Here is a 9,991-nt window from a genome sequence, read left to right on the forward strand (position 1 = left end):
AACAACAACAACAACAACAACAACATCTATCTATATATCTATCACCTATTTATTATACTAGTTTATGTACAAGATTCAAATACATTGTTTTCCAAACCCGATTCTTTCAATTTTCCTTACCATCCCATCAAATTGTTCAACCTCTTGATTAATCCCCCCAAAACTGATTTTAATAGATAAATATATGTGGAAGAAGGATGGAAAAATCTCCTCCCATGTGATTAACTGCTTCTGACAACCAGCCGGAGGGTCAGCTATGGGTCGATTCCAACTCTGGTACACACAACAGCATACGTGCTTTATGGATGAGAGTAGTTGATTTAATAACGACATGATTTTATTTTACAAATCCATCTATAGTAATACAAATTTGAAATAAAAATATCAATGATGGTATTATATTACTTTTGTTTCATCTGCTGTTTCTTTTTGAACCTTAAGTTTTCTATGAATCATCTGAAAGAGAAAACCAAAAGAGCAGTTAAATTGTATTTATCTGTATCAGCTGTAAAGTTAATTACTCTAAGACACTAATAATTACTCCAAATCTATTGCCCATAAAATAGTAAGAGTCTTTTGTAAGAGTAAGGTGGTAGAAAAAGTATACTTTAATCCTTGCCCATAATAACACATTAGTGACTTCTCTGGTAGTCCAGTGGCGAGAAATTGCGCTGCAATCAGAAAGGTATGCAGTTCAGTTCCACCAGCTGCTCCCATGAAACAAGGATTCTGAAGCTTTGTCTGGTCATCTGGCATACTTTGGACATGTTGCAATATGAGATCAGTCCTTGGAGAGGGCTGTCCTGCTTGGGAAGGTAGAGGGACAGCGAAAGAGATGAGATGAATTGATTCAGTGACTGGGGTATTGGGGGTATGTGTGTCAGAGACAATAAGATTGACACAGGATAGAGCAGGATGTAGGGCTGTTGTACATAGGATTGCTGTGAGTCCCAGGTGACTTGACAGCACATAACAACAACAACAACAACAACAACAACAACATAACACAGTCAATTGTAAAAGTAATTTGATAAGTTCACATTATATCTCTACTGCAAAGTCTGCCCAAGCAACCCAGGCCACATTAGCCAGTGCGCATCCTGAAGCATTGCCAGAAAAAGAGTTTTGCATCAGCACCTGGCTTCAAATGGAAGACAAGCAATATTAACCCATAAGAAGGCCATCCTGGAGTGGAAGTTGTACATTACAGTTGTACTTAACAACTTTAAATTGAAGTCATATTGGCTGCATCATAAGAGACTCACAGCAGCACGATATGTTTAGAATTACAGAAATCCTGATGGCTTGAGACTTAGGTCATCACATCAGGGGCTGGTCAATGGGAGACGGATATTGAATGCTGTAGGCAAAAGAAGGAAGGGATGGTGGTGGAGTAAGGAACCGTGGGTGGGCAACAACATTGAATCTATTGGTCATTGTTATAACTGGGCAAATGTCTTTCATCTGCTCTTTTCTGTGGAATGCTTGTTTGTCAGATACTATTATATATATTTAAATATTGAGACAGAGTAGGAAGAAGGATTGGCCATCCACTTCTGAAATGATAGGCTTTCGAAAACCCTATGTACAATAAAGCATACTTAGACTATCGCTTGAACTAGCAGACTGTTTATTAAGGATGCAAAACCAAACCAAATTTCTTCACTGTCATTAAATCACAGCACCTCCGTGGGTTTAAACCAGTGACCTTTTACTTAGCAGTCAAATGTTTAACCATGTGCCATCAGAGTCCCTTTATTCAGTCTTGGGGGTCAGGTTTTGGGTTTGTTTTTTTTTTTTCTTTCCTCCATTCCAGTTGTCCTTGTTTGGCCTTCTAACTTGACCTTGAGCTCTTACTAGCTATCGTTCTAGTTTCCAAAATGTTGACTTATTTGTGTGCTACAGACTGTGAAATCAGAGACAGTCAGTTACTATGGGAACCAGTTTTATTTAATCCAAAAGTATAGTGAAGAGTAATTTATGAATGTTTAAGAATGAAGAAAAAGTTAGCCATACAGCATATCCTCATTGTGAAATGCCATTTCTTTTGCTTCCTTTTTCCCTTCAGAAAATTCTCCTGTTTTTTTCTTTGTAGCTAAAGGAGTCACATAATCTTTACCTGGCAGTTTATGAACTCTCTCTTAACTCATCTTCACATTTTCTAAGAATAAGGCATGTTTCATCCTTATGGAAGAGAGAGAAAGAAACACACTCTAATATTTCTAACCTCTCAAATCAGAATTGCAGAAATGTATCAAAAGTATATAAACAACTAACTTGTTTAATAGAATGACCTTGAACTTTTGGACATGAAAGGAAAGAAAGAATGTAAATTGACAATTAGAAAAGAAAATATTCTGGGTTCCTCCCACCCCCCGCCTCTATTTATAAAAGCTTGTGCCTTTTCTATTGCCAAATTCAGATTATAATTAAAGACAAAAAACAAAACCCATATTTTTAATTTTAACTTTATATGTTCCATGTCACTGTAAAATAGAGAAAAAGTAATCTGTTACTGTCAACTAAAACTATCAGGTCAATATAATATTAAGTGCTAATTTTTTAGCTTCTATGTATCTGCATGTATGCAGCTATATGTTAATAAATAGAATAAATAATGCTGTCAAGTGTATGTAATGCTGGCTTTTAGGAAAAATTTAAGGATTTTTTTGTTTTGTTTTGTTTTTATTGTCTTTAAAGAGCTCTGGTCTATAATATGCTCTCCAACTAACCAAAAGGTCATGTGTATCCAGAGGTTCAAGTCCACCAGCAAGAAACTCCTTAGGAGAAGGATGGATAATCTCTTCCTATTAATATTTACAGCCCCAGAAACTCTACAGACGGCTGCTATGAGTTGCAATTGACTCCATAACAGTGAGTACATGTGTGATAGTTATTCTAAATTCTAAAAAATTATATATATATATAGTCTATAACATATTTAAACTGGTCTGTGCATTGTTGTACAGAGATAACTCATGGTTGCTGTGATGCTAAACACTGACACTGATGTCACAAATGAGATAATGGTTACCCATGATCAACAATGTTTGTTGGAGCTTCCCAATTAAACAAGCTTGGAAACAGGAGTGGCATCCACTTCTGAAATGGCTTGCCTCTGGAAACTATGAACACTGCTCATGTCTTTCGTTCATAGGGTCTTTATGAGTCATCTACGACTTGACAGCATTTAACAGCAACAACAACTACAAATTATTTTACAAATTATTGTAACAAATTACATTCTTCTATTGGTACGCTAGTGGTAAGAAGCTGTGCTGCAATCCCTAAGGTATGTAGTTTGAATCCACAGAATGGGAAATCTCTTTGTGTGCAATAAATTGCCTCTGAAAGCCTGCTAGAAGGTCAGCAATGGGTCAGTTTTGACTTGATGGTACAGAACAACATTGAAAGTTATGTTTGTAAAAAAATATGTAATTGTTACCCATAAATAATGCTTTCATTAAATACTGTAATATTGTTAAATGTCATTGAGTTGTAGATGACTCCATAGTGACCCTATAAATGAAAGACCTAAACACCTGTATAACTTTCATCGTTTCTCTAAATTTATAGAGTTTCCAGGGGCAAGCTATTTTGGAAATGGATGCCATTTCTGCTTCTAAGCCTGTCTTAATCGAGGAGCTCCACCAAACACTCTCTACCATGAGTAACTATTATTGCATTTGGCACATCAGTGTCACAATGGTTAACATCAAAGTAACCATGAAAATTGTGTAATAAGAAAGGTTAATATTTTTTTTAAGAAATAACCAAATTGTGTCCATTCTCTCAAGATAAAACTATAATGGATTTATAGGGAGGGAGTAAATAAAATGGGAAGGACCCGGTGGGGACCTAAAAAGACTGGATAATGATGGACAAGGTCCAATGGTCATTGAATTTATAAAGCATAATGCATGGGAATGATTGAATAAAATACAATATAAATTAATAATAGTGTGAAACACAATGTACATTAATTTTGTGAGCAAAAAATATAAAATAAAAAACAACAAACAAAATTATAATGGATTTATAATAATCTGTGACAACCAACTGACCAGAAGAGATCCATATTTCTTTTCATTCCAAAGGAAAAATGTTCTGACAGAATGTGGAAATTATTGAACAATATCAATACTATCACATGCAAGCAAGATCCTTTTGAAATTATCCAAAAATGACTGGAACAGCACATCAATACAGAACTGCCAGATGGGAAGGCTGGGTTTAGAAAAAGCTGTGGCACTAGGGACATTATACCTAATGTTATACAGATTGTGGCTGAAAGCAGAGAGTACCAGAGGAATGCCTACCTGTGTTTCATTGACTATTCAAAGGCATTTGACTGTGTGGATCATAGCAAATTGTGACTTACTGTGAGAAGAATGAGAATCTCAGAACACTTGATTGTATTCATGCAAAACCTATTCTTGGACTAGGAGACAGTTGTTAGAACAGAGCAAGGAAACACTACATGGTTCAAAATCAGGAAAGGTGTACACTAAGGATATATCCTATCTCCATACCTTTTTCAATCTATATGCAGAACAGATCATCTGAGAGTCTGGGCTCTGTGAGGAGGAATGTGGCATCGGGATTGGAAAAAGAATCTTCAAAAACCTGTTATAAAGACAACACAATCTTGCTTGCCAAAACTGAGAAACTAGGCATTTGCTGCAGGAGGTCAAAGTCTGCAGCCTTCAATATGGACTGAAGTGCAACATCAAGAAAACAAATATTTTTACCTGTACATGGATTGGCAGCATCATCATAGACAGTGAAGAGACTAAGATTGTTAACATCTTCAGCTTGCTTGACTCCACAATCAACACTCTTGGCACCAGCAGCCAGGAAATTAAAAAATGAATTGCGTCAGGAAAATCTGCTGTCAGTGACTTCTCCAGAGAACTGAAAACTAATGATGTCAGTCTAGAGACTAAAGTTCATCTGATGCAGGCCATGATCTTCACAATTCCTTGCTATGCATCAGAAAGCTGGACAATGACTAAGGGTGACAGAAGAAGAATTGATGCCTTTGTGTTTTGCTGTTCGAGAAGTGTATTGAACACACAACGAACTGCTAAGAGACATCTGTTTCATCATGGAGAGGGTGAAGCCAGGCTGCTCTTTGAAGGCAAGGATTTTTTTAAAACTCCATCTGACATACCTTGGGCATGTTGCAAGGAGTGATCAGTCATTGAACAAGGACATCACCTTTGGAAGGGTAAAGAGGGAGACCCTGGTTAAGATGGAGTGACTCAGTGACTGGGATAACAGGAGTAGGAGTATTAGAGACAGTGAAATTGACTCAAGATAAAGCAGAGCTCAGAGCTGTTGTACATAGTATTGCTGTGAGTCAGAGTTGATTCAACAGCACACAACAACAGCTATTACTTGACATTAACTGTTTGTTGATACATATTTTCAAAAGACGTATGTAAGAATCAAAACAATATGAAAAGAATGTTTCAAAGGACATATTTTCCAAATGTATCAGAACTAATTCTTTAATTTTCCTGCATATTTAATATTATACTATTTAAGAGAATAGAAATTTAGTGTTTTCATCATGGGCTAAAATCTATATATTGTTTTTATTATAAGTGGAATTAACACAAATTCTTCAAATGATGATGCTAGAAAAGGTGAAATTATGTGCAATGTTGAAAATGGAGTTACATGTAAAAAAATCAATGTAAAAATGTAAATGTAACACATATATGTAAGAGTTATATGCAAAGTTACCAAAATCTTCTAGAATTCCACCAAGTTAAATTTAAGGCAGTCAACAGCCATAGAAATATAATTATTATTCCCAGTACACAAACCTTCCAAGTCTGGTTTCCTGCAATGTATCTTACAACCATTGTAAAGATAAAATAATTATTATAAACTTTAGTAAATAATATTAAATAATCAGATAGTTGTCTTATATTTACCAAATCTCTATTCCCTGCCTATTAAAATGAAGGGATCAGATGAGCAAAATAATTCACCATAAGTCAAAATAGAGTGTATGTCATTCTTTCTGGACTCCTTCCCAAGGGATTTAATTACTAAAGTGCCTCAAGCTTTTTAGTTTTTACATTGTTAGTTTTGCAAATAAATGGAGGTATAATTAATAAGCATGATAATGGTGTTTTTAGTTAATCATTTTAGAACTTCAAATAGTAAGATCTAGTTTCAGGTCAAGTTTTTGCTAGTATTTCATAAATTAAAAATATTTCCCAATGTCTTCTAAAGTGAAAATACAGATATAGCATGTATTAAGCAATCACAAATGGAAAACAATACCGAAAGAAGAAACATATTTTGACTAAATAAAGTTACATGGGAGAAAATGAAGGATGCTAATTTAAGAAATCTATCCCAATGATTTTAAATACTGATAGTCATAATTACCCTTAAAGCAAAAAACTTAAATTGTGTCCTATATGACTAGTTTATGTTTTAAAGATTTCTGCATATATTTTAGTGTTGTTCTTGTTTAATGGCTTTCCTACTTTTATATTGCACATTTTAATTAAAATTGGTATTTGGATACTTTTAATATTGTCTATAACTATCTTCTTACTACCATTATTAGGCTTTTAAATTTTCTTTAATGTCGATTTGAAAAGCTGTAATACATTTAGTGTTAACTATTATTTAAACCATTTTGATTACACATTTTGCCTTTGACCTTCTCAAAATCAGTGACCCTCACTTAAGACCTTTGAATAATTACCTATCCAATTTTCTTATCTCCATCTTCCTTTATATGTTTTTCTTTCCCTTAAAGCAATATAACTGTGGTCACCGCCAAAGTCACTGTGACCTTGCTAGGACTCTTCCAGACTTCACAAGATAACCAATTAATGACTTATTGCTTTATCTCTGTGTCAAGTCATCCCTAAAAATATCCTTATGCCTTTTTCTGTTCTTAAAGTAAGTATTAATTAACTTGACTAACTTTTACTCTTATTCATCCCTCAAAATATAATACAACCTGTATGTGGAATTTAATACATATTCCTCATTGGATATAGATACATCATTTGCGTGAATATGATAGCTTTTTATCATATTAAAATATTTACTGAATTCAGACTCTAGATTTAAATAAATAAAATCACCAACCAAACAATGGCATAGGAAAAAAAATCAATGACAATCGGAGAACTTTAAACTATCTATTTGGTAAGTGTTTTTTAGAGATAAGCTATTCATATACACGGAATCTGTAAAATTTATTAATTTCTAAAAATATAATCCTTTGACATCTGGAAGGACTCTGTATGGATTCAAGAAAGTAAAAACTCTTTCAAAATTCTAATGCACATCCATGTTTATTGCGGCTTTTTTCACAATAGCAAGGAGTTGGAAACAACCTAAGTGCCCATCAACAAATGAATGGATGGAGAAGCTGTGGTATATTCACACAATGGAATACTATGCTGCATTGAAAAACAAGGAACTCATGCAATATTATTCAAAATGGGTGACCCTGGAGGACATTATGCTGAGTGAGGTATCTCAGTCACAAAGGGACAAATACTGCATGGTGCCACTGTTGTAAAACAGGACTGACCTCAGGGTTGGGGGGAGACTGAGAAAGACGGGTTCAATAATATATACTGCATTGAAACAGATTAGGGAGAAAACTGTTTAAAAGGGATATGTGATTAGGTATTTTTGTCATGACAGGAGTCCAGAGCGAAGGCTGCATAGTGGAGTGGACCTGGGGGAGGGACTGTAAAACAATGAAAGAATTTTTCTTTTACTTCTCCAAGAGGGTAGTGTACTTGGGGGGGGGGGGAAGAGGAGACATCTGGGAGGGGAGAAAAGTGCAACAATGAATGAATGGAAATCCAAAGTCTCTGTAAATTTTCATTGAAATTAGTAATAAAAAGTCCCCCAACTCTTTCAAGATTCTAAAAAGTCACAATTCTTTATAGAATAATAATGTTGTTGTTATGTGTCCTCAAGTAGACTATGACTTGTAGTGATCCTGTCAACAATGGATCTGACCCTTGTCCTAGCCTATACCATCCTCATGACCTCCAACATGCTTGAGATCATTATTAGAGTCATTGTGTCAATTCATCTTGATATGAGTCTTGCTCCCTTCCTTTGACCTTCCAGTTTTCTCTACATGATACCTTATTCCAAGGATTGGCACCTCTTGCCCATATAAGTATACGAGACAAAGTTTCACCATTCTTGCCTAAGGAACACTGATTGAACTTCCTCTAAGACAGACTTACTTGGTTTTCTGGCAGTCCATAAGATTTTCAGTACTGGTCCACAATATCACAATTCAAAATCATAGAAGCCTTGTGTTATTACTTGAGTTGTGAGATAAACTAGCCACCATGTTAATGAAAATACATTTTTACTTGAAAGAATCAAACAAAACATGTGGCAGCTATTTTCTCAAAAATAAACGGGATGGGATTGTCACCTTGAGGAAATTTTCACTATATTTTTGCCAAAGATAAAAAACTGAGCTTTCTAGCAATTTCAAAGTACCTACTGCAATGAAATTTATAAACTCACAACACTCAAAGAATTTCCTGAAGAACAAATATAATCTTTGATATTAAATAATAAAATGTTGAAATATTTGGAAAAATTACATAATTCAGTGCAATAGTATTTATTTTTTAGTACTCAGTGCTGGCGGCACTATTATGAGTGAGAAAAAGATTTCTTCCAAGTGCAACATCGACAAATATATTTAAAAATAATTGATATAATTTCATATCCCAAGAAAACTAACCACCTTTAAGAAAATGCAATTGTGTTTTGGATATCATATCAACACTTAAAAAGCCTCTGTTAAATTATTCTTCTCCCAAATTATATATTTGTATGATTTAATTTTCTATCATATAGTTCTATCACAACAACATTAGCCAACACATTTATATAATCATGAGAATTTTATTATCTTCCTTTAATTTAAAATAATAAAATATTGTTTATAATTGAAAAAAAGTGTGTTCTCATGAATTTTACTTTTGGTTTGGGAAAATTCCATTTCTACAAATATACATTTATTCATGTAAGAATTTAACAGGATTATCCTGGTTATTTTAAAATTCGTTCATGAAGTCCATTTATGATACATACCAATAGAAATAAACCATGTAAATAAAAGTTCAGTAACTGTAAGTCAATGCTGGAACAAAGAAGTTAGACAATTGCTGCTCTGGTCATTGACTTGTTCATGTCTAAGCACTAGATTGTCTTCTCTGTTTAAAGTACATTTACTTCCTATGTCATCTCATTCAATTCTACAGTTCTAAATTCTACTTACGTAATAACTCATCAGTTTATATCTCCAAGTTTAACTTGAGTAGAGCAGCTGGTGGACTTGAATCCTGTGCCTTTAGGATTGCCAGTAGGCCACCACAGTCCTGTTGCCCAAAGCCTAGCAACTAATATACAACTTTAAATCTATTCCTTTGCCAATCTTTTAATTTCAATGGCTGGTCACTCTTTTCTACTGCCACTGCCAAAACTCTTAGCTTCACAATTGACTCTACTTTTCTTTCACTTAGTGTAGCCAACTCATTCATAAATAACTCTCCACTCTTTTCAAATTATATTCCAGATTTGGTCAATTTGCACTAACTCTTTTGCCACAAGCATTGACCCCTCCCCCCAAAGTAAAAAAGTAAAACCAAAATAAAATCACATCTCCTGCCTGAGTATTTCAACTCTGAACTAAGTACAGTATATTTGAACTCTTACCTGACTTCCATTTCTCCACTTTTACTATCTATATGATTGTCTTACTCAAAATATTATGATCAAATTATTAGAGAGGCTGGACTCTATAAAGAAGAATCTGGCATCAGGATCAAAGACTCATCAATAACCTGCATTATGTAGATGACACAACCTTGCCTACTGAAAATGAGGAAGACTGGAGACACTTGCTGCAGAAGATAAAAGACTTAAATATGGATTACATCTCAACATTAAGAAAACAAAAATG

This window comes from Elephantulus edwardii, unplaced genomic scaffold, assembly GCF_000299155.1.
Source record: "Elephantulus edwardii isolate Elephantulus edwardi_28Jun2011 unplaced genomic scaffold, EleEdw1.0 scaffold00105, whole genome shotgun sequence".
Lineage (NCBI taxonomy): Eukaryota > Metazoa > Chordata > Mammalia > Macroscelidea > Macroscelididae > Elephantulus > Elephantulus edwardii.